Here is a 27,888-nt window from a genome sequence, read left to right as displayed (position 1 = left end):
GTCGCTTCTAGAAAGTGCAAGGGTTCCTGCTTTCTGTGCAACCAGAAAGTTTTTCCCACTACTGGTAGAGAGAGAGCCTTTCATAGGACACAATTTGCCTTGAATAAATCCCCTTTAATTTTATGAACAACGTCTTGTATGTAATTGTACTGTTAAAAAGGAAAAAACAACATTTTCTTGGCCTGGAGAGATTGTTCAGGTACTTTTAAAGGACCCAAGTATAGTTGGCATCACTTTCATGGGGGCTCACCACAGCCTGTAACTCCAGCTCCAGGCCATCTTCTTCTGGTCTCCACAGGCACCTTGACACTGGTGCACCTCCCCCTAGGGCACACATGTAAACACAGTTTAAAAATACAACACACCTTTTAAAAAAATCCTTTCTCAAATAATCGCCACGTCTCCCATTAGCTGCAGTCTTTCGATGTTAAGTGAGAACATTGAAGTAAACGATCTGATCACATATCTGGCTAGGAGAAGAGCTGACTGTGGACTTTCCGCCTCCGTGGGCCCAGCTTTCCTCTCTGGCCCCACTCCTGCCACCCGCATAGTGTGTGGTGACCTGTGTCAGCATTACCTTTGGTCGGCCTAGGGAGGCCTCTCGGAGCACAGGCTTCATGATGTGCCAGGTTCCGTGTGTGAGACACTGCACCAAATGCTCTAGAGTTTCATCCCCATCCAATACAACTCTGCTAGCTCGGAATCCTTCACCTTTCTCACAGAAGGGAAACCAAGCCGCCGAGCAGTCAGATGATTTGTATAAAGCTATATGCTTGCTCGGTCTCCAGCTTTCACCCTGTTCTCCCTGTCAGCTGGCACAGGTCTTCACAGTTGAGCTCAATGCAGGAGGCCTTAAACAGTTTTTTTTTTTTTTTCCATAAGTCTTGACTTACCCACACCACGCCCTCCTGATAAATAGATGTTGTCTTTGTGACTAGACATAGATGTGGGTTAGATTCAATTTTAAAATGAGCCTTTAACTTTCAGAGCTGTAAGAAAACCAAGGTTAGGGCATAGGCGGTCAGCGGGCCTGCTCATCGTTAGGGTTGGTGACTTCTGGGGGGAATCCTGGAAAAGACCGCTCTTTGGGCAGGAAATTGGTCAGATAACTCTCAAGAGCACACAAAGGAGTGTGTGTGTGTGTGTGTATCTGTGTGTGTGTGCGAGAATGCGTGACTGTGGGCACACGCAGGTGTATTTATAAAGCCCAGAGGTCATGGTGGAGAAGCCTTGGCAATGGGCAGTTATGGTGGCAGAAGCAGGAAGCTGCCTGCTCACGTTTCCCTTCACAGAGGAAGCAGAGAGAGGAAAGGGACAGGAAGTGGGGCCCGGCTATAAAACCTCAAAACCAGGCTGAAGAGTACTTAAGAGCACTTGCTGTTCTTGCACAAGACTTTGCACCCTATGGCGGCTCACAAAGTATTTATAGCTCTAGTTCCAGGGGATCCAGCACCCCTTCCAGTCTCTGCAGACACTAGGTGTTCTCATGTACACGTACATACTCAGGCAAAACACTCATATAAACAAATCAGGGGGACAATCTGGGGGGCAACCTCAAAGTCCACCCCCCCTCCCCCGCAGTGACATTCTTCCTCTTTAAAGTTTCACAGTCTTCTTGAGACAGGGTTACCAACTAGGAAGTGAGTGTTCAAACCCATGAACCTATGGGTGATATTTCTGATTCAGACCACCACACAGGGCTTCTGGGTCTTGCTGAAAATCCCAGGCCTGTAGAGCTGTGAACCCCGGGGGTCCCCCCATCTCTGCTTCTCCATCGGTAGGATTACAAACCGCCTCCACTATTGTCCTTTAACATGGCTTCTGGAGGTGAACACTTGTGCTCATGCAAGATCAGCAGCGTCTTACAGAGCTGTCTTCTCATGCTTTGTTTTGTTTTTTAAATTTATTTATTTATTTTATGTATATGAGTACACTGTAGCTGTCTTCAGACACACCAGAAGAGGGCTTCAGATCCCATTACAGATGGTTGTGAGCCATCATGTGGTTGCTGGGAGTTGAACTCAGGACCTCTGGAAGAGCAGTCAGTGCTCTTAACCGCTGAGCCATCTCTCCAGCCCTCAAGCTTTGTTTTGTTTAAGACTTATTTATTTTTACTTCATAGGCATGATTTGTTTGCCTGCACGAATGTCCGTGCACCGTGTCTATGCTTGGTACCCGAGGAGGCCAGAAAGAGGTCATCCAAACTAATTGTGAGCTGCAGTAGAGGTGCTGAATACAGACTTCATAAGAGCCCTAAGAGTGGCCAGTGCTGTTCATTGTTGAGCCATTTCTCCAGCCCCTTGTTTTGTTATTCTGAGACAAGTTTTTAACTACCTAACTCTGGCTGGCCTAAAAGCTGCTATGTAATTGAGGCTGACCTTGAACTTGTGACAATCCTACCTCTTTCTGCTTCCTGAAAGCTGAGATTACAGGTGTACACTACCATGCCTGATGACCAAGAGTTCTTTTGCCCTCAGTATCCTTGGGAAGGAAATTGCAGACACTCATCCAAATTGTTGCTGGCTTGGCTCTGTGGGTCTCTGTTCTCCTGCCTGGAGTAGCAGAAGTGAAGTCAAGTGGTGCTCAGAATGGTTTCCAAGCTTTCAGGCAACTAGACAGATACGTTGGATGCCAGTAGGGTCTAACAACCATCATCCCAAGATTGACATCCTGCCTCTCTTGTCTGGGTTTTGTATTGAAAGAGCTAACTAGCAGCTAAACCCTTTCCCTGTCCAGCATAGTGGCCTTTCTGTTTGACACTAAGCTGACATATAGGTTTGCCAACACCCGGTGGGTTTTGAGCCTCATTGCTGAGGTAGTGTTTGGTGTGTCAGAGTCTGGCACACTGCTGGAGCGCAGTGATTTTCCCTGGCCTTACTTTCCAGCAGGATTCTTAGAACTTTATGCCCATGAACGAACCTAGAGTCCTAACAAGGAGTTCAAGAGACTGAATAGTGCCCCATGCGACTTTCCCCCATTTAAGGATTGTGAAACCCCGATATTTAAATCGGCCATTGTTTAAATGACTGTCCTCCCTGTGTCCCCTCACTGCATATGCAAACTCCGGAAGAAACCAAACAAAGATCTCATTCTGCTTCTCCAATAATGACTTTTTTACTGTAAGAACATAGGAAACACCTGCTTGCCCACGCTTTAGTTTGTTTAATACAAAATCTCACTCACTCTGTAACTCAGGAACTAAATTATATATAGTCCAAGATGACTTCAAACTCATAATCCTCCTGCCTTAGCCTTCCAAGTGTTAGGGTTATAGGATTGGTTATCTTTCATCATTTCATAAGAAAATTTGAGCAGTTTGACTACATTTTCTGCCACTGTTTGATACACTTGTCTGAGAAAGCAATAAATAGCCCCTCACAAAGACAGCAGACCAAAGGACACCCTCCAGTGACTAGAATCCCATTTCTTGTGTGATAGGGACTGACTGTTTGTGCTGCATAAGAATTTGAATGTAGAAACAGCCAGGGAGTGGCTTCTGTTGAAGGAACACATACATGGATGAGGGACCCGACTTACCTCTGGCCCTTCATGTTTCCAGGCCTGGTGATTTAGAGAACCCTCTGGCCCTTCATTCTTGCCTGCTCTCTGAGTTGGTATGCTAGTTACACTTCTCAAAAGCACTCTTGTTTGTACCATAGGAAAACTAAAGAGATTTGTTTTGTTTTTAGTAGGAAACAGAGCTTTGGATGGTGTATTTTTAATAGAGAAATTAGATATTTGGAGACGCTGCTTATGAATGGTAGTGGAACATATTTCTCTCACCCCCTCCCCTTTAGACAGGATGTCACTATGTAGCCCAGGCTGGCCTCAAACTCACAAAGATCCACTTGCCTCTGCCTCCCGAGTGCTGGAAATAAAGGTGTGTGTCACCACACCCAGAAGTCCCATACTGTTTAAAAACAGTCTTAACCACGATTTGGCTTCATGCCTGTAACCCTAGCACTTGGGTTACTGTAGCAGCTACTGTAAGATCAAGGCTAGCACATAAATCATTTTTAAAGAATTATTTTCTTTTTCGCAATTTTCATTTAGAAATAAGCACTCATTGCTCATTCCTAAGTGGAATCTTTGGTAAAGAGTTTACTGTTGACAATTCAAAAATGACCTACTTTTATTATATTTACTAAAAATACTAAAAATTGTTATTGCCGGGCGGTGGTGGTGCACACCTTTAATCCCAGCACTTGGGAGGCAGAGGCAGGAGGATTTCTGAGTTCGAGGCCAACCTGGTCTACAGAGTGAGTTCCAGGACAGCCAGGACTACACAGAGAAACCCTGTCTCGGAAAAAAAAAAATTGTTATCAATGGGCTTAGAGAGATAGATCAATGATATAGAACACTGCTCCCATAAAGGACCCAGGTTCAATTCCCACCACCACATGGTGGCTCACAAGTCTTTGTTTCAGGGGATCCAATGGCACCCTGCCATCTGTGGATAATAGGCACACACACATGATAATTCTTAGCCACCTACACATACACAGAAAATAAAAATAAATCAATCTTTAAGAATATTAAGGGCTTGAGTGAAATGTGTGGGGGAGATTTTCCAAACAATTCATTTAGTAATCTAATCCTGTTCATTTGTTATGGGTTTTATTTGTTTTTGTCAGTTTTGTTTTATTTTGAGACACTGGAGTTCTGGGTGGCCTAGACACTCTTTGTAGACCAGGCTAACCCCCACCTCACAGAAACCTGCCTACCTCTGCTGCCCAAGCTCTGGCTTGCCCCGCCATGTCCCGCCCAATTTGGCGTCTGCCAAGACCTTATCACAGAATTGGAGAGGGAGAAGCAGAGGAGGAAGTGTAAATAGTCTAATTGGCTAAGGAAAACTTTGTGTGTTACAACTGAAAGAAGAAAATTGCCACAAATAGTCGATTTGCTGCTGCAGATGAGCCCAGCTTGTTTCGAGTTTTCTGTGCCTTGCCACCTTGCACGTGTGTGCTCTGTACGGACAGTGTGCACCAGGCAGTGGATGTCAAAACCTTAATGTCGGCTGGAGAGATGGCTTCAACGCCAAAGGATCCTGGTTTAATCTCAGCACCCATATGGCAGCTCAAAACTAGGTTTGGGGTATCTTGACACCTACTGTTGACCTCTGTGGACACCAGGCAGGAAGGTGTGCACAGACAACATGTGCATGTACGACACCCTTACACATGAGAAAAAAAGAAGGATTAAATGAGAAAAGACTGCTAGTGTTTAACCCGAGAATCTCATTATGAAAGATAGAATGCAAAATCACAGAACATCTTCAGAGACTCTGAACACCTGAATTCCCTTCCATCACAAGATGGATCACAGATGTGCAACAGATGTGCGGTTTTCAAACTTCCCCTGTCCCACCTCTTTTCAATACCCTGTAGTCTATAAGAAGCTGCTAGCCATGGGTGTGTGTGTGTGTGTGTGTGTGTGTGTGTGTGTGTATGAGGGGTGGTGAGGGAGAGGGAAAGAGAGAGAGTACACCCAACACTTCATTTTGTCTTTTGAGTTCTATGGCTAACACAATTTCCAATACATCCATATACATATACATGTATGCATATATTATTTAAGTAAGATTTCCAACATTATTAAAATACCCCTGCCCGTAAACCTGTAAGATAGTCACTAAGCACCAAGCTAAAGGACAGGGGAGAGTAGTGACTCTAGGTGGAATTTTATTATTATTGTTTTATTGTAGCATTCATTGATTTATTTTATTTGCATGGATGTTTTGCCTACCTGTATGTCTGGACCACACACACGACTGTCCTCTTGGAAGGCAGAAGGGGGCATCAGATCCCCTAGAACAAGTTACAGATGATTGTGAGCTGTCAGGTGCGTGCTGGAACCAGACCTTGGATTCTCTGGAAGAACAGTCCATACTCTTAACTGCTGAGCCATCTCTCCCACCCAGTGGGAAGACTTTTGACCACCTAGCTGTAGCTCACTGGTGGGAATGTTCAACCCCCCAAATTCTCTTTAGCTCTTCTGGGCTGGTACTATTCACCACTACCCTGGGTTCTCACTTCCAAGGCAAACCTGTAAGTCACTGCTCACCGAGTAAGCCCCATCTCATCCACCTTTAGAAGAATGTTTTCACAGCACCCATAACCCCGAGCGCTAGCCTTAGGTTGGTGACCTTAGGTCTGTGATCACCTTCTGTCCAAGACCCCCTGGCCTAGAAAGAGCCATGTTACTTACTGGATTATCTTTGTTCTTCTCTCCCTGATTTTTTTTTAGTTATTTATAATTCATATTTCAAAAATTGATGATAGAAGAAGGGGAAAATGCTAGACACTCAGTCACTGGCTCCAAATCTATGATAAAACATATGTCCAGGCTTAACCAACCTGACCATTGTCAAGGTCTGTGCCATCCAAGGGTTTCTTACTCAGGTGCAGCCACTGGCTTCTCTCTACTCTCTCCACCCTCCCAGCCAGCTACTTGAAAAAGCACGGGCTTAGCTGGGTCAAACATTTCTCAGCAACGCAGGGGGTGGAGTGGGGTTCAGTTCACTTCCTCCTCATGCTTGACTTCCCCTCAATTCAGAGCAGGCTTGATTCATCCAGTGGAGTTCTGTATTCCTTTCTGTGGACGAAGCAGCGAGGACATATCAGATTTGCCGTGGGAAATCTGTTGGCGTGATTACAGTACAACAGGTGGCGTGCCCAATGCGGCATGTTCACCCCTGTAACCCAATATGCGAGGCAGACAACATCACCTCCCATGGTATCGGAACAGCTATAAAATGCGCATGCCCGCGGAGTGAATGCGGTGTGGCGAGCTAACTGCATCAGGGCTTTTCCGTCAACCATTTACGAGCTGAAGACTGTACAGATGAAAACTAAGCTGGGGGAACCTGGGGATCGGGGTGGAAAGGAGAGAGATTGCGCATACCTATTCTTGTACACTAAGCCATCATCAGTGCGCATGTGTGTAGCAAGTGGTGGCGACTCTGGCTGAGTTATGAGAAAATCTGAAGTGCACGTTGTCCCTGGAGAGGAAGAGCTAAATGACTTGAAAAAAGCTCAGACAACACTGAGCCACTGAGTTTCATTTGATTCTTTTTTTGTTGCTTTTTTTTTTCGAGACAGGGTTTCTCTGTGTAGCCCTGGCTGTCCTGGAACTCACTCAGTAGACCAGGCTGGCCTCGAACTCAGAAATCCGCCTGCCTCTGCCTCCCAAGTGCTGGGATTAAAGGTGTGCGCCACCACCGCCTGGTGCTTCATTTGATTCTTGTGTGACTGTCGTTTGACTCTTTTAAAACATTTTATAAAGACTTTATATTTAATTACATGCATGTGTGTATTTGAGCCTGTGCCTGTAGGTGCCCTGAGTGGCCAGTAGAGGTTGTCAGATCCCCTCTGGAGCTGGAGTTAGACAGCTATGAGCTGTCTGAAGTGGATGCTGGGAAGGGAACTCAGGTTCTCCGAAAGAGCAGAGTGCACTGCAGTCTTGGAGAGACCTGTCTAGTTTCCACTGGTTGAATCTTAAAAACCAACTGTTCTAATAGTGTGCTAAATGACACTGGAGACGTGTTCTTCTCACATAAATGAAAGATGTTGGTTATTCCAGGTCCTCTACCAGAGCAGATCCAGAATCTCAAGGTTTACCAATCTAACTCTGTCCAGAATCTTCTGTCAACATTCCCCTGTTAAATCTAGATTTACATTGTCTAAGTGATGGCCAGTAGTCATACGTCATACGCAGTACTCTTCCCAGGCTCTGCTGGGATGAATAGAGTGTTCACTTTTGATTTTTGTGGCCCCAACCCACCCATTGTATATTACCAGAGTAAGCAAAACTAGCTTAGTAGAAATTTGAAGGTACTTTCTAGAATTACTTTTACAAATTAGCTAGTACTTACATGAGTCCTTATTTTTCTTTTTTAAAGAATTTTATTACATTGTGTGTGTGTGTGTGTGTGTGTGTGTGTGTGTGTAGTTTCAAACTATGAGCCAATATAAACCTTCCCTCCCTTAAGCAGTCACATGATATTTGGTCACAGTAACCAGAAAAGTAAGCAACACACCAACCAGGGTTAATAAATGCTCACGAAGTCCAGATGATAACTTGAAGCTCGCTCACCTGCTGCTTTGGCTTGTGGGTAAGCAGGGTTACAGGCCTGTGCACCAGGCCAGACTTTTGTCTGTTCCCAGGACGTGTACATGCTTGCTTGCTTGGTACTGTACATGTTGACAGTGTTTGTGGTTTCCAGGCTCGGGAAGAGGGCTGGGGACTTGGAGGTGGGGGAGATAGCAGGTGTAAGCTGCCCCCTCCAGGTTCCTCTGTACAGGTCCTGTTGATCTCTGGTTTAGGAATCTTCTTATCATGTGCCACCTTGGTCCTTGCCCTATCCTGGCGGTGCTGGCTCCAGGATTCTGTGTATACAGCTAAGCATTTTTTGAGGGGAGAAGCTGTGTCCTTGCTTGAGTAAGTTTTTGTTCTGAGGATGGAGTGTTTGACTGGTTTCTCCTGAGAAACTATCATTTCCTATTCTCACCTGGGGGGAAACCCATTCATGAATATCTCTTGAAATGAGCAGAAGAGTCCTGGAGAAAGCTGGTCAGGAAGAAACCAATATCATCTAGGTTATACACCGATTCCCTCTGAATGCAGAAAAAGCCCTTGTCACAAGCAGCAAGTATAATCCCAGCACGTGGGCAGTGGACTTAGGCCAGCCTGAGCTACCTGTGCCCCTGTCTCAAAAACCTAACCAAACAGCAATAAACCTCGCAAACCTCCAGCAGTGAGCATTCTATTCTGCCTAGCAGTGTGATTAGTGAGGACCCTTCCTTGTATAGTCAATTGTAAGCTTGTGCCAAGTGTAGTTCTGTGTGGCTGTAACCTTGGATCACATAAAGGAAGGCCAGTAATTGTCAACCAGAGGCATCCTGTGGGCACGTTGAGGCCTCTCATCTCCTCAGGAGAGCCTGTGCTTCCTCAGTGTTGCTATGGAAACCTCATCTTCACTACTTGGTCACATCTTCCTGTCTCCGACCATGGAGAGAGTGTATGTGTGATTCAGGGGCTTGCCCTCAGTATGCAGCTTGTATTGGTAACTCCGGAATTGTTTGGTGGCTTGTGTGATCTTTGCTGGATAGATCTGACATCAGAAGTTTGCCCAAGGTAGCTAAGTGGCAAGGGACAGGGTTAGGTTTTGAACTCACTGTCTACCATACTCCAAAGCCTGTTTTCTTTCTGAGGCTTGGTCCTGTGCTTGCTATGTGTAGGTGGTTTCTTGTGAACATCGGAGATCGGAGAGCAGCGTCGGAGTGGAGATTAGGAGACTGAGGGAAAGCTGAGGCAGGTGGCTGCTGTGTGGGGCTCAAACGAGAGGCTAATTACTGTAGCAGTGCCCTGGCCCTGGGCTCCCACCCCCACCCTCAGCACATGCACACAGACACTGACACCATGAGGGGAAGGTCACACAGGGGCTGCTGAGTGAACACGGACCAGAGAAAGCCTTTTGTTGCACTTCTATTCACTATGAGAATGACAGAGCTGGGACACTTAGCCGTTCACCCAGACGTAAAAACAGTGTCAGAATGGAGACATCTCCGGTGTTCTTCTACATGGTAAGCATTTTCTTATAAATGTTTGAGTCCAAAATAAGATGAGCGGAGAAATATATAACCAGAGCCTTCCAGCTCACAGAGCAGCACGCAGAAGTTTTATTCCTTAAAAAAAGAACAGAAAGGGATGGGTGGGAAGAGGAAGTCCAGACACAGCTCTGAAAAGCTCCCTTTGGAGGGTGGGTGGTGAATGGTGAGTGACGTCTTTCTCTTACTTGCTCAGGATGATATTACAACTTTTTAAAGTAACAGCTTTACTGGGACGTAGCCGCCTATTTAATGTGGGCTTTCAGAGGGCTTTTGTAAGTCCTCGCGGCTGTGTAACCACCAGGACAGCTACTTTCAGGACATGGTCAACATCTTAAAAATCCCCGGTGCCCATTACCAGCCACTTCTGCTTTCTTGCTCATCTATCTTCTGACTCGTTAACATGTTTCATATAAGTATGGATGTTTTACAATACGGATTCATATCGTGACGTCGTCTTTCACTTAGTATGCTATCTTTTTTAAAAATAATATTTACCTGGGGGGGGCCCAATTTGCTCAGAGGAGAAGGGGAGTGGGGGGAAGGATTGTGTGGGGGTGACTGGGAGGGAGCAGTGAGTGGGATATAAAGTGAATAAGTAACAAACAATAATAAAAAATTACAAACATTATCTCTAAACTTTATTAACATTTTTCTTAAGTACAATATATTGACCATATTCTTTCCCCTCTCCCATCTCTCCCCCAGCTTCTTCCCACCTCCCTATCCACCCCCAAAATATTTATTTTTAGTTTTCTATGTACCTGGAATAATGTGATCCTTGCATGGAGGCACGGGGTAGGAGCACGGAGGCCACAGAGGGCGCTGAACCCCCACAGCTGGAGTTAGGAGAGGCTGAGCCACTGGATGTGGGCCCTGGGAACTGAACTGAGATCCTTTGCAGCAACTGCTCTGAGACAATGAGCCATCTCTCCAGCCCCTAGCACAGTATTCTCAAGATCTGTGCATTATAGCATGTGTCAATACTCCATTACTTTTTATTGTAAAACGATGTTCTGTTGTATGATTATATCCCATATAAGTTTATTTGTGTGCATTTGAGGGGTCCTCCCCCCGCCCCCGCGCGCTTTTTGGATATTGCAGTGCTGCTGTGACTTTACAAGTTTTGTGAGTGTTCGTGTACGCGTTCTCACACTTATGTATAAGTGGTCGTGTAGGTGTGTGCAGAGGCCGGAAGTCAGCATTGCTGTCTTCCCCTCCATTCCCTGTTTTCCATTTCTGCTAGACTGGCTGCACAGGGAATGCCCCACCTGACTATTGGCCTGCCTCAGCCTCCCGCCCCTAGGTGCTGGGATCACAGGTATAGCCCCTGTCAGGCTTTTGCTAGGGTGCAGAGGATCCAAACTTAGGACTCCATGCTTTCACAAGCATTGTATCCACTGGGCTGTATACCCAAACCTTGTTCTCAAATTTTCATGAAGTCATGGATCTCTATCTCTCTTGGGCGTGTTTATGATGGGATTTCTGAATCATGTGGTAACTGCCTTTTCAATATTGGAAGGAGCCATGAGCAGCTTGATGGGCTGCACTATCTGACAGCTCCAGCAGCAGTGTGGGAAGGTTCTGATTTCTTGTCTCTGTTAACATTGTTTTGTTTTTTTTTAAAATTAGTTTATTTATTCCCTTTATATCCCAATATCAGCCCCAGCTCTCCTCCCAGTCCCCGCCCTCACTGTTTCTCTCCCCCTTCTCTGAGAAGAGGGAGCCCCCCAATCTCTCTCCCTCTCCCCTTCAACATCCCCCCTCCTCCCCCACTGCCTCTCACTCTCTCTCACTGTCACACACACACACACACACATCAGTCACTGCCATAAATGAGTCTTTGGAGAAATCTCTATTCAGTTCCTTCATCTATTTTTAAATTAGTTTGTCTGTTGTTGTTGTTGTTCTTATTAATTTATGGTAACTCTTTACATATTCTATATAAAAGCTATTAGCAGAAATGTGCTTTGCAAATGTTTTCTCCGATTTTACGGTCTGTCTTTTTAATTAATTATTTGGTGTGTTGTCAGTTTTGTTTTGTTGTTTGCCCTCAACACAGGGTCTTACCGGTGCTGAATAACCTCAACCCCTAGTTTCTATCCATGTGTATTTATGGGCAGGGTGTGCGTCACCTCACTTGCCTGGAGGTCAGAAGACAGCTTGCAGGAGATGGTTGTTCTCCCCTTCGGTTTCTTGCTATTGTTAATTTCTTACTGTAGCTTGTTTACTAGGTGTGCACACAAGCAGTGGGGGGCTGTGCTGTGTGAGCCGCGTCCTCCAGAGTGTCGAGCACACTGTTTTCTCTGCAGTGATCATTGTCTAGTTTTACTTCTGGGCTTCCTAAGTGGATAACCTGTGTTTCTTTTCTTTGACTAATTGCCTTGGTTAGAGCCTCCAGTACGGCGTTAAATAAAATGCAGGTTTTCCTTGTTCCCGATCTAGGGGAGGGGAAGTGGTAGATCTTTTACAATTAAATTGTTGGTTGTAAGATTTTTTTTTTTATTTTTTTTTTTTTTTTTGGTTTTTCGAGACAGGGTTTCTCTGTGTAGCCCTGGCTGTCCTGGAACTCACTCTGTAGACCAGGCTGGCCTCGAACTGAGAAATCTGCCTGCCTCTGCCTCCCAAGTGCTGGGATCAAAGGCGTGCGCCACCACCGCCCGTGGTTGTAAGATTTTATTGGCTTTTGTTTGGTAAGTTTAAAAAAAATCAGGTGGAAGGAGTTTCTTCTGTTTTATTTGTTTTATTTATTAGAATTATGAAAGTTTTTTGATTGTGTCACGCATTTCCATGATGATTTAGATGATAGTGTAGTTCTATCTTTGTTAATTTTGCTTTGTTTTGTTTTGTTGGTTTTTCGAGACAGGGTTTCTCTGTGTAGTCCTGGCTATCCTGGAACTCACTCTGTAGACCAGGCTAGCCTCGAACTCAGAATTAAAGGCCTGCGCCACCACCACCGCCCAGCAGTACATAAGTTTTTAAAATTGGTTTGACTTCGAATTTTTAAAAAATTTTGTGTGTGTGCGCGTGTGTGTGTGTTGTGTTGCTGTGGAGATCACATGTGTGAAGGTCAGAGGATAACCTGAAAATATCAGTTCACTCCTTCCAACATGTGGGTTCTAGGGAACAGTGCAGGGTTTGGGGCCTTTACCCACGTCAGCATCTTTTACCCACTCAACTCCCTTTCCAGTCTTTTTAGGTTTGAGACACAGTGGTCTCATGTGGTTCACGCCAACCTTAACTCTTAACTCTTGATCTGCCTGCCAGTGTGACTCACTTTTAGTTGTGATGATAAACTATCACAACCAAAGGCAACTTAAGGAGGGGTTGATTACTGCTTATGGTTCTAGAGGGAGCGTCCATTATGGGGCGGGAGGCACTGCTGCAGGCGGCTAGAGCCGGATGCTGGCGGATCACGGGTGCCTGAGGCTGCCAGATGAGGGCATCAGATCTGGAGCTGGAGTCACAGGGGCTTGTGAGCTGCTTGGTGCAGGAATTGAGCTTGAGTCCTCTGGGAGAGCATCACGTGATCCTCCCTGCCGAGCGGTCCCTCTGGCTCCAGATTTCCAGTATCTTATTTTTGGAGCTTATTTCCCCCGGAAATGTGTCTATTGAACTCAGGTTATGGAGTTATCCTGCGCTCACTGTTCACAGCGTTTCTTTGTAATCCTTCCGTTTCTTTGTGTCACTAGTGATGTCTCTCCTGTTCTCCTGAGTTTAGTAAGTTGAGTTTTCTCTCCTTGTCCTTTTGCTACAAGTTTGTCAATGTTGTTATTTTCTTTAAAAACAAAACAAATGCCTGACTTTTGGATTTTATTTATTGTTTTTCTATTTTTGTATTTTTTTAGTTGTTTGAAAATTTGGCGCCGGGCGGTGGTGGCGCACGCCTTTAATCCCAGCACTTGGGAGGCAGAGGCAGGCGGATTTCTGAGTTCCAGAGTTCGAGACTAGCCTGGTCTACAGAGTGAGTTCCAGGACAGCCAGGACTACTCAGAGAAACCCTGTCTCGAAAAACCAAAAAAAAAAAAAAAGAAAAAAAAAGAAAATTTGGCGTGATGAGTTTTCACTCGTTTGCTCCCTAAATATTCTCTACTTACTCCATTCCTTCCTGCCCTACCCACCCAACCTTGTGCCTTTGTTTTTTTTCCCACCCTTATAAGACCAGTCTGAGCTTCCCCTGTATTCATGGCCACATGGTTTTGGCCTGGGGCTTGATATTTTGGATACTTTGTTTTGAGATAAGGCCTTACTATGTACTCTTGGCTGACCACCTGGTACTTCCTGTTTTGCCCAGGGTGTCCTTGAACTCCCCAACAGTGTTCTTGCTGTCACCTCCCGAGCGCCTCAGGGCCCAGCTCCTTTTTGGTTTTCTACCAGCCCCACATGCTGCTCAGGACCAGTTAGTTGCCTTTCCTTTCTGTTAGATCGTCTCACATTTCGCTGCTGTCTCCTCTCCAAACTCCATTGCATACGCTGTGTGTGAACAGCACATGCTAACGCTGCCGAGAACCTGCAGACTTCCCTTTGCTCACTGTGTCCGAGAACTGAGTAGATGAAGGCAGAAACAAGCCATGGGTCTCTCACCCCTCTGTGATGGGAGTCCATGCCACTTGGTGGTTCTAGGGCCAAGGCATAGGTTACGGGGTCTCGTTGAGTGGGCGTCACTTTTCTCTGCCACTTACAGCTGTGAGACGTTGAGTGACATAGTTAAGTCCTTGGAGCCCCACTTTTCACATGTGTGGAATTAGGTAGTCACTACATCATTGTGAGAGTTATGTAAGACTAACACATGCAACACATTGAGCCCGAAGTTGGCGCAAGGCTAAATATTTAGTTTTGGCTAGCACCTCCCCCAGTTACTGTCACTGTGAACTAACACGAGCCTGTGCGCAGGTGACTCCACTGGTAACTACCAGTCTGGAGTCATGATTCCATTAGTTTCCTCATCTCTGTCACCATCCATGAAGTCCATTTACCCCCTGGCTGAGACACATGTCCAGCTGCAGCCTGGCAGCCATCTAAGGGCCTTGTCAGATCTTGGCTTATTCAGTCCCTCATCCATAGCTTAAGGCTAATGGAACAAGCAGGAGATGGATTTTCCTAAACAAATCTGAAACAAGCTGAGGGGCAAGGTCCATAAATTATGAAAATGGAACATTAAAAAAAATTCTAATTTAAGTCTCTACTGCTTCGGAGTTCCCTTTCTGAGAAGAATGCTAATGCCCTTCTGAACTCTCCAGGCAGACGTTGTGTGAGGGTGTGTGCTGAAGCTAGCTATTCTGTGCTTTTAGGGAATTACTTAAAAATCCATACAATTTTATTTTCACCCAGCAGCCAAACAATGGCCCTAATATTACAACAAAGAAAAAAAAGTTATCTGGATTATTCCTTATTATAAAACCTTCGAATAGCCTCCTTTAAAATTAAATGGGCCTGGGTTTGGTATGTGCACATGTAATCCATCCACTCAGGGGGATGTGATTGGGGATTGGTGAGTTTGAGGCAAACCTGGGCTACATAGAGTCTATCCCTGTCTCAAAAAGCTCAGTAATAAGCAAAAGAATTCATTAGTTACAAGTTAAAAGGTATCAGTTCCCTGAATCCTAGTAAATGCATAAGATGGGTTTTGGTTTTTGGTGGGATTAATGTTTTGAAAGACTAAATTCAGAGTAAATAGTTAAAAGCAGAAGCTGGGAACTGAACTCGGGTCTTCTGCAGGAGCAGCGCCGTCTTTCTGAGCCGTCACTCCAGCCTCCTGAATTTCATCTCCCAACAACACATACCTGCTTCTGCTGTTGTATAAGGTGCTGCTCCCTCACCTAGGTTCACGTTAGACACCTACTACTATGTAAACAGCAAGTATTTGTGAGTAAATAAATCTTTTTGTTTTTTTGGTTTTTTTTGAGACAGGGTTTCTCTGTATAGCCCTGGCTGTCCTGGAACTCACTCTGTAGACCGGGCTGGCCTCGAACTCAGAAATCCGCCCGCCTCTGCCTCCCAAGTGCTGGGATTAAAGGCGTGCGCCACCACCGCCCGGCTGAGTAAATAAATCTTAACAAGCTTAGACAAATAGCATATTCCATGAGAAGATAAATAAATGCATGTGAAATATTCACATTATATGCTTCATGTTACTGTTTGTGGGTTTAGGTTTTTTGGGGTTTGTTTTATTTTGTTGTTGTTTATTGTTGTTGTTCTTTGTTTGTTTGTTTGTTTGCTTGATTGGTTGTTTAGTTAGTTGGGTTTTCAAGAGGAAGTTTCTCCGCCATGTAAGAGCCCTGGCTGTCTTGGAACTCACTCTGTAGACCAGGCTGGCCTAGAATTCACAAAGATCCACTTGCCTTTGCTTTCCAAGTGCTGGGATTAAAGGTGTGCACAACCACCGCTCAGCCATTGTTGAGGTTTTTTTTTTTTTTTAAACAGGGTCTCACACTGTTGCTGTAGCTTAGGCTTTGTCACACTATATAGCCCAGGCTTGCCTCAAACTTGAAGCAATCCTATTGCCTTCCAAGTGCTGGGACTCCAGGAGCAACACTAGGCCCGGGACATATCTTAATTTGTTTAACTAGTAACTCATACATATTCTTTCCTAGGTAAGTCTGAGGACCTGGTGACACACTCTTGTCCCCATGCCAGCTTTCCTCCTCTGCTGTTTTTCCTGACCTTGCACAATCCAGCATAAGGATTGTGCTGTTGGATACCTCGTTCACTGTCCATTTTCCCTACGAGGTTATAAAGTTCATAAGGGTGAGATTTTGGTGTTTTGCGTGACACTATCATAGCCTCCTTACCTAGAACTGTTCCTGCCAGTTAGAATAAATGACCTCTGTAAATGGTAGTTGTTATTAATTACTATTTTACCCTTTAAAAATATGAGTATCTTTGTGTCTTCCCCTTGTTAAAATTAGTCTTAAGTTTGGAGACTTTTCAGTTGGATGACAGGTTTTGTTTTGGTCTATTTTGGAATAAAGTCTTATGTAGCCTAGGCTGGCTTTGAACTCCTGATCCTCCTGCCTTCACCTTCCAAGTACTTAGATTCCAGGCATATGCTACTGTGTTCATTAAATTTTGTCAATTTGACACAAAGTAGTTTTACCTGGAAAGAGAACCTCAGTGTAGGAATTGCCTGCATCAGATTGGCCTTAGACCATGTCTGTAGGAGCTTTTTTCTTGATTGACTGTTTTAAGGTATGGTTTTGTTTGTTTTTGTTTGTTTTTTTTTGTTTTTATTTTTATTTATTATTATTATTATTTATTTATTTATTTTGCTGTGAAGAGGCATTTTGACCAAGGCTACCTATAAAAGAAAACATTGAATTGGGGGCTTGCTTACAGTTTCAGAAGGTTATCAGTTCATGCTCATCATAGCAGGAAGTGTGGCTGCAGGCAGGCCAGCAGGCTTGGTGCTGGAGAAGGAGCTGAGAGCTCATACCTAATCCACAAGCACAAGGCAGAGAAGGAAGCCAACTGGGAGTGAAACCTCAAAATCTACCCTGAAGTGATTAGGAAGGGTTAGGCCACACCTAGTTCTTCCTATACAGTTCCACCACCTGGGAACTGAGCATTCACATATGAAATGGCCTATGGGGGCCATTCTCATTCAAACCACCACAATAATGTGGCAGGCCCAGCCCACTGTGGTGGTGTCTCTTCTGGGCTGGTGGTCCTGAGTTGTATAAGAAAGGAGGCTGAGCAAGCCAGCCATGGAAAGCATGCCAGTAAGCAGCACCCCTCCATGGTCTCTGCTTCGGCTTCTACTTCCAGGTTCTGCTTGAGTTCTTGCCCTGACATCCCTCAATGGACTGTGATATGGACGTAAGCCAAATAAACCCCTTCTTCCCCAAGGTAATGTTGGTGTTTATCACAGCAGCAAAAAGCAAACTAGAACAGCTAGTCTGCCTGGCTAGAACTTTAATTTTTACATAAGTCCGACCAGTGTGATGTAATGGTTTAGAGGATCACTTTTGGGACCGAAGCGCCCTGTGTTTTTGTCCGTTTGGTGTGCTGAAGATCTCTAGGCCACGGGACTAACTTCTGGCCCCATTTTTAAATTTTAAGATGAAATATCTCAAACTTTATTTATACTTTACCCCAGTATAAACTATACTCTATGCTAAGTGCTATAATGGGGTGTTTGACAATCTAACTGGGGAAACCGCTACAGAGTCTTTGTTCATTCAGGTCTGTGGGAACTTCTGTATATCCCATCTCCTTTCCAGTGGGGTATAATTAGGTTCACGGCCAACTGTTGCTAACACTGTTAGCGCAGCTATGCGGCTTCAGTGCTAATGTTTGGTACAGGCTAATACTTCAATGCTGTGTGTGAGTGCATGGATGCACGCATGCATGTGAACAGTTTCTTTCTCTTATATGTCAGGCATGCACTGATGCAAACAGTAATTTAGCAAAGCATCTGGAATTCAGAATAGCACCAAATGAGATGCTGAGGTGGTTGAGAGGATAAAAGCGCTTGCCACCAAGCTTGATGGCATGACTCAGATCCCTAGAAACCTCATGGTGGAAGGAAACAACTGACTTCTGCAAGTTGTCCTCTGATCTCCGCACATTTATTCCCGACCCTCTGCAAATAATTAGTATCATATGTATTTCTAGAAACAGTATGTTACTATTATACATACTGGCATGGTCTTTACATTGGTTCTGTTTTAACTTGTAGATGAATTAAAGTTTAACTACCATAGTAAGGTTTGATTTGGCCCTGTATTAAAAATAGTCTATGAAGGGCTGGGGATACAGCTTAGTCAGTAGAGTGCCTGTCTGGCATGAAAAAGGCCCCATGATCATGATGGTTCACACTGTCTACTGGACATTATGGTTCACACCCATATGCCAGCACTTGGAAGATAGAGGAGGATCAGGAGTTCAAGGTCATCTTCAGGTACCCTCAGGCAAGTCTGAAGCCATCTTTGGATATATTAGACCCAGTCTCAGAAAAACAGCAAAGAGTAAAATCCTTGCCACGCAAGCCTGCTGACCCAAGATCAACCCCCAGGACCTACACAAACATCGACAGAGAATAGACTCAACAAATATGTCCTCTGACCTCTGCCCCCACGTGGCTCAAACATACCCTCTCTCATTTATCATATATATAATAAAATTTAAAACACTCGAAGTAAGTAAAAATAGCCAACGTTACTTCATATATGTCTATGCCTTCCTTCCTCAGACTAGTCTCAGGTTTCTTTCTTTCCTTTACACAAACAAGTCTACACAAACACTTGGCTTCTGTTTAGAGCCACCATCTTGGAATCTAAAACAAATGAGCTTTGTGAAGACTGAGGACCAGTTATTCAGATCGGGTTTAACTGCTTGCTGCAAGCCGGTTGGATCTGGAGTGGCTTACATCACATTTCTAAGCTCACAGAAGGAGCTGCTGGGGGCGGGGAGGCAATGTCTATGTGAGCGAGGGAGGGAACTTCTGGGGTATTTCTGTTTCTTTTTTTTCTTTCCTATATTGCTTGAGTTTATTAAAGCTAACTTTGTTCGAAGCCACAGCGTGAAGATTTCACTTATTTTCATGTTGAAGGCAGGCTATAATTGTCGTCATAATTACTGCTTTTAAGCCTTCTGTGAAAAGCTAGTTGCCCTTAGCTCCCAACTCTTCTGGTTTTTAAAGCCAGAGATCTGCACGTGACTAAGCACTTCCACACCCCGCCCCATTACACTCAGGCCCTACCCTACCTTGAAACTCACCACCCTCGAATACTTTCCCCAAGATTTTTTTGCACATTAGGGCAGTCTTTATTATAAGAACATGTGTATTTACTCAGACACATACACAAATTCTTGCAAAAAGGCTCCAGACCTGAAATACTACTGCTCAAAATATGCCATAAACACAGGAATTTTTTTTCTTATACTAATTTTTTAAAGGTATATTTAGGCCGGGCAGTGGTGGCGCACGCCTTTAATCCCAGCATTTAGGAGGCAGAGACGGGCGGATTTCTGAGTTCAAGGCCAGCCTGGTCTACAGAGTGAGTTCCAGGACAGCCAGGGCTACACAGAGAAACCCTGTCTCGAAAAACCACACACACACACAAAAAAGTATATTTAGTTTGATTTACTTGTATGGGTGTTTTGCCTGCATGTATGTCTTTTGCGCCATGTGCTTGCAGTGCCCACAGGAGCCAGAAGGGTTATCAGATCTTCTGGAGCTCAAGGTTATAGAGGCTGAAACTCCCTGTGGATACAGAGAACTTAACCCTGGGCTTCCCCAAGGACAGCATGTATGCTTACCTTCTGTGCCAGAGAAGAGCGCTCAGCAGGTAAAAGCTCCTGCCACTGAACCTGCTGAGTTTGATTCCTGGGACCCAATGGTGAAAGGAAATAATCACTTGTCCTCTGACCAAATGCTCACTGAGATACGTGAGACACCCTAAATATATAGATATTTTTAAAAATTTTTCTGGGTCCTATTTGTAGTTAAGGAATTTAATTTTTTTTTTTTAAATGCTACATCAGGCTAGCCTAGAACTCAGAGATCTGCCTGCCTCTGCCTCCCAAGTGCTGGGACTAAAGGTGTATACTACCACCACCACCCCCCAGTTTAAAAATATATCTTTTAGAATATTGGCTTAGTCACTATAAATTCTTTTGATTTTCCTTCAACCTAGGAGTTTGGTTTCATATACTATTTAACAGTTTATAATTTCAGAATTTTTTTTCAATTTCTACTCTTTATTATAAAGTCACAAATATGTCTCAGTACCGATAATTTTATTAAGGATCCATAAAACTTTTTTTTTATAAAATATAGATCGAAGAATAGACTGGAAGCACACTTGCCCCTCTGGTCTTTTGACAGTCTACTTAAAAAAAAAAAAAAGCTTATAATTCAGTGAAGTGAACGAAAGGAAAACTTGAGGCCACAGCTTCGTCTGCTCGGTTGGTATTTTGGGATACGACCTTGTGTATCTCAGGCTGGCTTTGAACTGGCTATTCGGTCAAAGATGACCTTGAACTCCTGGCCACCGCCCCAGCACTGGGATTGCAGACATGCATCTGCAAACCTGGCTTCCCTATTCCCATCTTGGGTTCAGCCCAGGGCCTTGAACATGCTGTGCACACAGCATCACTGTTACTGAGGAGGTTCTCATTTCTTCCTAGGCTGTAGAGCACATTTTCACACAGTACTGCGTGTCACGTGGTGTCGAGACCTAACCCCCACCTCTGTTTCTCTTCCCCCTCCTCTGATTTCCTAACTCTGCTTGGAGAGTTGGCTGAGGTCCACCCCAGGTGAGATGGAGTGTATTTACTCTGCAGTGCTCTGGATCTTCCCGATGTGTGTCTTTTTCATCGTGAAGATCAGTTTACCAAACTCTCTGTCTGTGCTCCCACCACGTGTCTCAGCTTCTCACAGGTGAATCTATTTCTGCTTCAAATTAATAAACATGTTCATCTGGGATGTTTGATTTTTGGTAGTGTTTGGATGAAAGAGGGCCCAATAATTCAAGTTATCTAGCCTAGATACAATAAAGGCGGGGCCTAGATACAATAAAGGCGGGGCCTAGATACAATAAAGGTGGGGCCTAGATACAATAAAGGTGGGGCCTAGATACAATAAAGGCGGGGCAGGGGGGAGGTAAACATTTGCTAAAAATTCAGCATTTCCAAGAAATCACGGTAATATCTTGTTTTTCTTTAAGATTTTCTTTTTCTTTTTCTTTTCTTTTTTTTTTTTTTGAGAGAGTTTCTCTGTATTCCTGGCTGTCCTGGAACTCTGTAGACCAGGCACCTGAAACCCAGGAATCCACCTGCCTCTGCCTCCCAAGTGCTGTGATTAAAGGCGTGCGCCACGCAAGGAATAACTATTTTTCTTATTTATATTAAGAGCAGTGGGTACCCACATGATTCTTCAAGATGATTAGTAAGAAAATCATAGATTTCCTTCTAGTTACGATTAAAATATTTCCATCAAATTTCCTTTCCATGCAATGCCAGTGTCTTCTTGGGATTCCCCCAGTCATCTCTGTTAAGAGAACCTTTCTGCATTAAGGCTACTAAGCATTTCCCCAGGACAGCTGTGGCCCCTCCCTGCTGTATGAGCCACGCCTTCAAACTCATTCCAGGTGTCCTTAGCAAATGACTCTCAAGGCTTAAAGCCATTGGCCAATGCAGAGCCAGGAGCCACGTTGGGCAGAGTCACGCTGTTCCTGGGGTTAGGGGCAAAGGTTACTGAAGCCAAGCCGGGCTGTGGTCGCAGTTTGTGCATCCAGATCCAAGCCTGGAAAGGTAGGGAAACCTTACTTATTTTCACTGAGGTGTGGAGAAGATGGTTGTGTTTGGTTAAGGCAATTTAGCGCCGGTCTATCGAACAATCTGTTTTGGTTTTGTTTTAATTAAAAGCGGTGAGTACATCTATTCTTGAGAATTTTAAACACTGCTCTATTTTCCTTGCCTCCAGTTACCTAGTTATGGGTGGGATTTTTTTAAAAGGTGTTGTTTAGTCTTACAGCTTTCCACTGAATATACTTGAAAAGTTCTAGATCGTCACAAATATATCTGAAGAGTTTTGCCATTTAAGTCATACCGTATAAGCAAGGATTTGTCGGTGATGTCACATAGGCAGTCTTTAGAGAAGAAAATGTGACGACTAAAATAAATTAGGAATCAGCAGTATGATAATATGTCAAACTGTAGCCTGGTATTTCCTCATGGTGCTCCACTTTGAGTCATTCTTTTTCAAGCTGACAAAAGTTTTAAGAAGTGAGTTTAACTGTAGGCGCTATACCCTTTACTTTAACTATTACACTTTACACACTCTGCTCTAAGATTAACCACAAGGAGCAGAAAGCAGAATGTCTTTCTCACCTGTCTACCTGAAAATCAAGTGATCTGCATCAAACGAAGCATCTCTGGTCATAGGAGCCCTCTTCCATCATGGTGGGAGATGCTTCAGTGCCATCAGTCAGTACTGACACAGAGCGTTAGACATGCCCGTCAGTCCACACGTCAGCCTGTAGCGGCAACCCGCACTCACAGCTATTCACCCGAGCATTCTGTTGTCAGTATCAAAGGTAACGAACGTGTCTGTAATGTCTGTAACTAGTTTTCCACTTTGTTCCGAAAGTGGCTCAGCATGGGTTTGTGCTCTGTAACACAATACACTGGACGTTTATTTAAGGACTGAGAACATGGTACTGTTGGATAAAAACATTACATAAAAAAAAAACCTTTGGTATTTGCTGTTTTTATCTAATTTGTAAAGAGAATACTGCTGTGCTTATTACAGGTTATTAAAGGTATGTGTGCACATATGTGGTGTGTGTATGTATATATGTGTGCTCTCGTGTGTGTGTGTGTGTGTGTGTGTGTGTGTATGTGTGTGTGTTCATGCCATAGTGCACTGTATAGGTCAGAGGACAACTTGCGTAGAGTTGGTTCTCTCCTGCCTTTGCCTGGGCTGTGGGGACCCAGCCAGGTTGTCAGGGTGTCCCAGTGAGTGTTTTACTGACTGAGATCTCTTTCCAGCACCAGTCTCCTTTTCTTAGTTTAATGTACTTATTTAAAGAGGTTTTCAGCCTGAAATATCCTGCTTTTATTAGATTTGCCCAAAATGCCTTTTTTTTTTCCCCTCCTGAAGTTCGCTCTCACTGGTGCCTTTTAATGACTGGTCTCTCGCTCTCGCTGATCCGTGTGGATTGATCAGGCTTCCAGGTGGAGCCATGGCCACAGTGTTAACTATTTACCTGGCTTCGGAGAATAATTACTAACCATCATCTCGATGTTTCTCAACTCCAAGCTGAGGTTCAAAGGTTCAGATGAACCTTGAGGATCAGAGGTCAGACTGGAATTGCTGCAATTTGTTGCTGAATTCTGCCGATATGACAGAAATTCACAGCTATGAGGATTGCTCGATCCACTCCTGCACACAGGCCAGGCCGGGCGGTTAATACTGTCATTTGTACAAGTCAGCCTTTGGCACCCAAGTTTAATAAGTAACTAGCTGGTGCCTTAGGTTTCACTGGTACAAGGTGCACGTTATAAAAAGGGTCAGATGTCACCGGGCAAAGATGAAGGCAGTGAGGAGTGGCCATCTCATGGCTACCACCCATGAACTATATATAAAGACCCAGTAGTCTGTTTAGTTCATATTTCTACAGTGTAAATTTTAACATGTATTCATTTTCTTGGACTTGAAAAGAGATGTGTCCTTTTGTAAAATGTTAGTAAGAAAGAGCTGTCTGATTAGGGATCATTAGCTAAGAAGTAGAAACCAAAGCTGCAGACTTCACTTAATCATTTCGTGGGATTAAAGACGTGCGCCGCCACCACCTGGCTCTCAAAAGCTTCCTAAAATGAGCTTTTTAAGAATTTAGGGACTGGCCAGGCAGTGGTGGCACACAGCTTTAATCCCAGCACTTGGGAGGCAGAGGCATGTGGATTTCTGAGTTCTGGGCCAGCCTGGTCTACAGAGTGAGTTCCAAGACAGCCACGCTTACACAGAGAAACCCTGTCTCGAGAAAAAAGAAAAAAAAGGAATTTAGGGACTGGCCAGGCAGTGGTGGGGCACACCTTTAATCCCAGCACTTGGGAGGCAGAGGCAGGTGGATTTCTGAGTTCAAGGTCAGCCTGGTCTACAGAGTGAGTTCCAAGACAGGGACTAAGAGGCAGTGATTCAGGCCATGTGACTCCTCAGAAAGCTGAGGCATGAAGATTGTTCGGGATCAGCCTAAAGGCCCAAAGGGCCTTTAAAAAAAAAAAAGAAAAGAGGAATATATTATTTTGCCTTAGTCTTTTAGAAGTTACAGGTCACGGTTGATTGGCTGTGTTGCTTTGGGCCTGTGGCAAGGACACATACCGTGGTGCATGATGGAGCCAAGCTGTTTTCCCTCATAACAAAGAAATTGGGCGTAGGGTCCCACCTCTCTGACAAGTCACTCTCAAGCAATGACCTTAGATTTTCTGTAAGGTCCCATCTCTTACTACTGCCTTCCAAACCTTTTGAAACATAGGCCTTTGGATCCTGAAACATAGACTCTGAGGATCTATAGTAGTATTTCTTTTTTTCTTTTTCTTTTCTTTTTTCTTTTTCCTTTCTCCTCTCTCTCTCTCTCTCTCTCTCTCTCTCTCTCTCTCTCTCTCTCTCTCTCTCTCTCTCTCTCCCTCTCTCTCTCCCTCTCTCTCTCCCGGACTCCACCGATTGGACTCTCTTACAGAGCATACTAAGTTAGAGCTCAGATCCTCAACCCCTCTGGGTTTGAATCTCAGCTTCACCATGTTCAATTAATAGACCTTAGTCTCTGCCTCTCTGTGCCGTTCCCCATCTCTCACGTGAGTAGAATTACAGTTCTTGCTTCCTGCGATTGTAGCAGCAATTAAGTGGATGATGTCACTCAAAGGATGCTTAGCACAATGCCTGGTGTACAGTGGGATTCAAGCAAGGACTGAGCTGCTGCTGTCACTGGCTCCATTCCGGTGACTTAGCAATGCCCATTGTACATCCCGGCCCGGTGTGGCCTCCCCTCGGTGTCTTCATTTCAGGAAGGGTAGACCCAGAAGTGTGGAGTTGCATCAGATGGTGTGGGGAATTTCAGGAGTCACGCTTTTGTATATCAGGCAGAAGCATGCTTTAAAATGTCCATTTCAGGTCTACCATTCTTTGAATGCAGTGTTTCCTTAACTGATTGCTGTCATGTGGGAAAGCTGTAAAAGGAAATAACTCCAAATCCTCTAGCTTCCCTTGCTGCCAAGCAGTGAGAAACACTTGAGATTTAAAATAAGTTCACATATGATGTCTTATGGATAAACCGAGTCCTTCTCTTGGGGATATACATGACATAGTTCTATTTACTGATTGCAAAATGAAGCTCTCGTCTCTGTCATAGGTCAGGACTTGGTCTTTTGCAAAACTGAGAACTTTTTGCAAAAATGTCAGCTATGAAACCTTGGGTTTATTCATTCCGTTTCTTTATTCTTTTCAGATTAAGTGCCTCTTGGATAAAGATAGGATTTGAATGACCAGTGACAATATTAAAATTTGGTACTTGGTATTGAGAAAAGTCACAATGACATCTCACATTAATTAAAGCTAAGCACTGGCTCTGGGCCAGGACTGAGCGTAGGGTTGGGATTTAGAAGTGAATCAGACCAGATTCTGCTCTAGTAAAGTTTTAATTTGGCCAAGAATGAGCTCAGTTACTAACAGTTTTAACATGCCATATGCCAAAATTCTACCACGTTTGTCCTTCAATGTGCCAATTTCCTGGGGCTCGACCTAGTGTCACGAAGAGTGCTCAATGACACTGTGGGACCATGTCTCGGCGTCTCCCCACACTGCATCACAGGAGTGAGATTTACGGCTGAGCTCAGGCTGGCCAGGCAGGGGATCTGGGAGGATCTGATGCACCATGAATGAGCTGTGGGAAACAGTGTAAAGAGATGAAGCTGAATGAGAAGTGAGATTCTTCAGGTCTTATGAGGATATTAACTTTAATCCCAAAGACATCAACAAGGTCCAGCCATAGGCTGATAAGACCCAATGGTAGGATTTTAAAGGCCACTTTGGATTCATTGTCATGGGCAGGAGTGACTGGGATGAAGGCAGTCCAGGAGGCTACTGAAACTACAGGCTGGCCGTCCTACATACAGCCTACTCCAAATGTGGACTCTTTAGTTCACGGAGTGATACTGGAGCTCAGGACACAGTGAGAAAGCCGAGGTCTTGACGGTTGAAAGCGTGCACAAGGTCAGTGGCAACTAGAAATCTGACGTCTGACCCACACAGCTTCCTGGTAGCTCTGAGTCCATTTATCCTAGGAAAGCATCTGTTTTCAATAAAAAGTATTCCTGCCAGCTTGGTAGCACACACCTGTTATCTCAGGAACTGAAGCAAGTGTTAATCAGTCTTTCAAGGCCATCTTGAGCTTTGTAGTGAGTTTGAGGCTACCCTGGGCTGCATAAGCCCCTGTCTACAAAATGGAAGACATAAATGATTACTACTAATTCAATTAATATATAAAGTAGCAGTTTCTTCTTTTTTTTTTTTAATTTTTCCACTCCAGATTTTTATTCCCTTCTCTTCTAGCCTCCAACTGTTCCACATCCCATACCTCCAATCCACCCCTCCTTGTCTCCCTTCTTGCCCCCCCCCCTCCCTTCCTCCCCACCATCTCTCTCTCCTCTGTACCTTTCTACCCCAGTATTCCTCCCTCCTTTCTCTGCATGTATGTACCTTCTCACCTTTATCCCTTTAAAACTCTTTTCTTCCCACACTGCACCAGCCTCTTTGTCTCTTGGCCTCTACACACAGTTCCACCCACCTAAATACATGGATTTAGAAGTTGGAGAGTAGGGGGTGAAATTCTTATTTTTAGCTAGTGTTTGTGACAGAGATTGAAGTAGCACAGGACATGACTTGATGATTGACTATGTTAAAAAAAAACAAATGTATTAAGTTTATAAGGTTTTTGTTTGATTGATTTTTAATATTAGTCTGTCCTGTCTCATCCCAACCAGTGAATTTGAAACAACTTTAAAAGCCATGTGGAGAGGGCACTGGAGAGATGGCTTGGTCCTTGATGCTTTTTGTAGAGGACCTGGGTTCAGTTCCCAGCTCCCATGTGATCACTCATCCATCTCTAACCACAGTCCCACTGTTCCCAGCCCTTGTCTGTCCTCCATGACGGCTCCATGAACACGATTCCCCTACTTACTGCAGCAAAACACTCATACACAAAATGGAAAAAGAGAGGGGGGGGAATTAAATCTTTTAAAAGGAAGCTCTTATTTTAAAAGAGAAGACCAATTGTAAAGCTTTTGATTTTTAAATATGTGCGCCTGTGCTCTACCTCAGCTGGTGATTGTTCTTGCTGCCTGAGAATGCAAACCTACCTTCCAGATTTCAACTCACGGATCCCATATGGAGGTGGGAGGAGAGAATTCCACAAAGTGCCATACATGCACACATCATCATACTTCAAGAAAAAAAACCAAGTATGGCAACCAGACACAGTGATCTATAGCCTTCACGTTCATGAGTCTGGGGCAGGAAGTTTGCCATGAATTCCAGACCCGGGATACAGTGAGATAACCTGTCTCAAAAAACAAATTCCAACCAAGTACTTACTACCTCTAAAATCAACAAAGACTCTATGTATCCTGACAAGATACAGAAAGGATATGAGCCAAAATAATGTCAGGGTAGACAGCAAAACTGATGACATCCTGCGTCAGCTGATCCCACTGCCTTTAGGTTTTTTGCTTTGTTTTATTTTATTTTGAATAGACTTGTCTGTTCTGGGATTCACTTTGTAGA

At 44.3% G+C, this 27,888-nt stretch overlaps 1 protein-coding gene and 1 long non-coding RNA gene across 7 annotated transcripts in view; one reads left to right on the top strand and one right to left on the bottom strand.

Moving 5' to 3' along the window:
- Rbm47 (RNA binding motif protein 47) overlaps positions 1-27,888 on the top strand; it is a 138,668-nt gene that overhangs the window by 80,838 nt on the left and 29,942 nt on the right. Inside the window, exon 1 of one of the 6 annotated variants that reach the window (XM_028765323.1) lies at positions 20,959-20,991. The exons of 4 other annotated variants lie outside the window; for them this stretch is intronic. The gene's annotated coding sequence lies outside the window, so the exon portion shown is untranslated. Of the gene's footprint in view, positions 1-20,958; positions 20,992-21,811; positions 21,864-27,888 lie in introns of those variants that run through there. One more of the 6 variants, XM_028765322.1, reaches the window with a different exon arrangement.
- Positions 188-6,443, bottom strand: LOC114619483. The gene is made up of 3 exons (XR_003711158.1): positions 6,357-6,443; positions 5,746-5,807; positions 188-324 (listed from the first exon to the last, which is right to left on the bottom strand). It is a non-coding gene; the product is annotated as an uncharacterized LOC114619483 (long non-coding RNA).

Source organism: Grammomys surdaster, unplaced genomic scaffold, assembly GCF_004785775.1.
Source record: "Grammomys surdaster isolate TR1022 unplaced genomic scaffold, NIH_TR_1.0 150, whole genome shotgun sequence".
Lineage (NCBI taxonomy): Eukaryota > Metazoa > Chordata > Mammalia > Rodentia > Muridae > Grammomys > Grammomys surdaster.
Note: the sequence above shows the minus strand (reverse complement) of the source record. Positions and strands in the feature narration are given on the sequence as shown.